This window comes from Triticum aestivum, chromosome 3D (assembly GCF_018294505.1).
Source record: "Triticum aestivum cultivar Chinese Spring chromosome 3D, IWGSC CS RefSeq v2.1, whole genome shotgun sequence".
NCBI classification, from domain to species: Eukaryota; Viridiplantae; Streptophyta; class Magnoliopsida; order Poales; family Poaceae; genus Triticum; species Triticum aestivum.
This window is the reverse complement of record NC_057802.1, coordinates 572591905-572595756: the sequence shown is the minus strand read 5'-3', so window position 1 is coordinate 572595756 and position 3852 is coordinate 572591905. Positions and strand designations below refer to the sequence as shown.

The window sequence follows — 3852 nt, the reverse complement described above, 5'->3', positions numbered from 1 at the left end:
GCGGATGGTGCGGGTGCTACGCAGCTCCGCCAGATCTAGCCGCGTCGCGACGCGGGCTGTGGGCGGCGCCGTGGGGTGTGGCGGTGGTCGTCCGTGGCAGCGGTGTGGCCTCGGCTGGTGTCCGGGGCGGTGGTGCGTGCTTGGGGCGGCGGCCCGGTCCAGCACCATTCTGGTCTGGCGGGCATGTGGGCGTCGGGCGGCGCGGTGGCGGGCTGCGACTTGGTGGGGACGTGGCCATGACCGTGGACCACGGCGGCACGCTAGCTGCTGCTGGCGGCGGTGGTTGCCGGCCAGATCGGCTCGGATCTGGCCGATGGCTGCCGGCGGGCGGCTCGGTGCTGGCCTTTGGGGTCCTGGTGTGGATGTGGGCTGCCACGGCGTTGTGGTGGCTCACGGCGGTGGTCCGGGCCGTTCCAAGGCGGCGGCTGGTCTTCTCCGGCGTCGGCTTGTTAGTGGGCGGCTCGCGAGGTGACATGTTGGTTGCGGCGGCGGTTGGCTTGTTCCCGCGTCTGCCCGCTCGCAGGCGGCCTGTGTCAACCTTCGACTCCTCTCCTCGTCGTCCGGCCGCTACTTTCGTCGAAGGGTTGTCCTTCTCCCGGCTGCGGTCCATCGCTCGTCTCGCGACCGGTGCGGCAGGACCGATCTTGTCTCGCGCATGGTGTAGCAGGACCGAGCTCGTCTCGTGCACGGTGCCGCTGGACTGAGCTCGTCTCGCGCCCGGTGCAGCAGGACGGGTCGATGGAGGTCAATTTTGGCCGGCCTATTGGGTCTTGGCGTTTGGGGCTGCCCAGGGGTGTGAAAGGCGGGACCTTTCGGCTCGTCTCTTTGGTTGGGGTAGCGGTGGATCTCGGGTGAGGTGGTGTCAAGGTCTTGGATGCCAAGGCGGCGGCCTTGGTGGTGGTAGCGCGGTGCTCTTGGGCAGAGCCCGTGGCTTGGTGCTGCCCGGAGGCCATGGCCGTGTGGGCGGCGTGGTTGCTGGGGTGTGGCGTTCGGTGGCGGTGAGTGTTGGCCGGGGTGAAAACCTGCTTTATCTTCGGAAGGACCGGCGACGGCGAATCTCGTTCCCTTCTTGAAGGCGTCGTTGCGGCTCTCACTGCCCATCGTGCGGCTCCAGGGGAAACTCTTATTCTCGGATCAGGCGGCGGTGGCGCTCCGGTGTCATATCCTTCCTGAAGGCGCCGCCTTGGAGTCCATGGTTCGCCATATGTGGCTTCATCACTTCGCGATTGCTCTTGTAGGGCTAGGGGTGGTGTTGCTGCGATCAGCGTCTATGTATCTTGTCTTGGGTGTGTGCGTGTGGTGTGTTGGCGTGCGTTTGTATCAGGTTGTTGTGGATCTTTGCTTTATATATAAAGCGGGGCGAAAGCCTTTTTCGGTAGTTTATGGTAGGAAAGAAGAGCACCACAAGACAAAATGTAAGCTGTAGTAAGGCTTTAATTAAAACTGGATGGTGGGTGCAGTGTGTACAAAGTACAAAGTATGTTTAATGGCTGGCGTGCCACTGCCAGACGAGACATAGTAGTTGAATCCAACCATATATAGTAGTAGTAATACTAAAATACAATGCACTTGGTTACAGGGTATCGTCCACATCTGGTTGGATTATTGGCTCAAACAGCTGTATGTTATTTCTTAATGATTGTCTTACTTACCCCCGGTGATGACTTAACCGCGCAACCCACACCCCAATTGCATCATTAGTTTAGGAAAAACGATGCAAGGCTCGTCTTCCTAACCAAAGATGCATGTACTTGATACTTTATATTGTAGAGTCCAAAAGCAGAGCGCCCCTTACCTAGCTGCGCTTTCACAAGCACAGCATACTCTTGTGTGGGAGATCGAGAGCAAGAACTTGAAGCCATGGTGGGTGTTGGGGAGATGATTGCGAGTGCCGTGGTGAAGCAAGTCACTAGCAGGCTAATCAAAATTGCGGGGGATGAGATTGCTCTGCAGTGGAAGTTTAAAGGAGAGGTGGAAAACATGGTGGAAAAAATGAAAGATCTGGAGGCGGTGATTTTTTATTTAGAAAAGGAGGAAGACCCCCGTTTTCTAAATAAAAAATCACCGCCTCCAGATGATGCATGATGCTGATAAAAAATCTGGAGGCGGTGATGCATGATGCTGATAATAAGGTGAGCCAAGGAGGAATTGCTGGAGAACAAGTTGGGCGGTGGCTCCTGAAGTTAAAATCCGTTGCCTACGACGTTGAGGACCTGCTGGACGACTTGGATACTAAGAATAACGAAGCAAAGGTACGGCCACTGTCTTACCCCTATCCTGTGATCCAAGGAAAAATCTTTATTCAATAATTAGTCTTGTCTTTTTGGACAAGACCGATTTCTGGCGTCCAAAACTCACAGCTGGAGCCCTGCGATTCCCCTTCGATTTCTCTTTGGGGTAGTCATCCTTATGTGTCTAAATATTTTTGTAGAATTGTTGCTTGTTTGTACAACTCATGGTTGGAGTACTTGATTAAGCTTGCTTTTTTAAAAAAAAATCACCAGGGGGGAGAGTTTCCCCCACCTAATGATTAAGCTTGTTAGGTACGGTACTATGTAACTTCCTTTTCGAAATACTGTACTATGTTACTTGATGATCTATTTCTGTGGTAGCGTCGCCGCACTTCTCCTTTGCGTTGGACTCTTCCTCAGTGTATTCTGTTTGAGGCTTTGGCTGCTGCTGTTGCACTTCTTTTTCTTCAGTTGTAAACTAATTACAACCTGTATATCCCTGTTTTACCTTCACTTTTAACTAATGGGATTTTTATTTACAGCTCAAGGCATTCTTTTCCCGGGACAATCCAGCCTACCGGTGGATAACCAGACCCCACAATTTGGTGGATGTGAGGAAGAGAATAGAAGAAATAGAAAATGAGGGCAGGGTGTTCAATCTGGTTCCTCAAGAGCAGGTAGAAAGGAGCAGAAAAAATGAGACTTTTGCAGCCAGCAGCGACAGAGGCACGTCAACTGGAATGCAAGGGAGGAGTGCAGAAAAGGAAAAATTAATAGGCCTGATATTGAGAAGTGAAGCTAATGTGCATACCTCCATCATTCCAGTTGTGGGGCTTGGTGGTATAGGAAAGACCACATTGGCTCAATCAGTTTATGCAGACAAGAGGGTCGACATCTTCAACATCAGAGCTTGGGTTCATGTATCTGAAAAGTTTGATTTACTCAAAATTATGAGGGCCATCATCAAAAGCGTAGATGCCAAAATCAACCTTGACAATGTTACTTTGCAGTTTCTACAGGATTGTCTTCAAGACAAACTTGCTGATAAAAGGTACCTGATTGTTTTGGATGATTTCTGGGAAGAAGGGAGGGATAACCTGGAATAGCTGAAGCGGGTGTTACAACATGGCTCCAGCAGTAGCAGGATTATAGTTACTACGCGTAACCAACTCGTAGTGGAACAAATGAAGACTGGTATTCTTGCACATCAGAGGGTAATTCTCCCGGTGCACGAGTCTGACCAAATCAATTTGGGTTGTCTGCCAAACAATGATTGCTGGGAATTAATAAAGATAAGAGCATTTAGGCCTGATGATGACCAGACTCACTTGGAACAAATCGGAGATGAAATTGCAAGTAAATGTGGAGGTATACCTCTAGTGGCAAATGCTTTTGGGCAAGTAATGTCTGAGAATAGGTCCATCAAGGCATGGGAAGATATAAAAGTGAAGATGGTTGATGTGGGTTTCAGAGGCGCACACTAGTAGAGAACAGGGCTTTCGTTCGGGCCAGATAAGCCCATTAGTCCCGGTTCGTGCGGCTAAAGGCATTAGTCCCGGTTCAAATGAGCCCTTTAGTCCCGGTTTGAGACACGAACCGGGACTAAAGGGCATCGCACCCT

The 3852-nt window shown here is 51.4% G+C and overlaps 1 pseudogene; it reads left to right on the top strand.

Annotated features, from left to right (window-relative positions):
• LOC123080585 (disease resistance protein RGA2-like) overlaps positions 1 to 3852 on the top strand; it is a 16038-nt pseudogene that overhangs the window by 1825 nt on the left and 10361 nt on the right.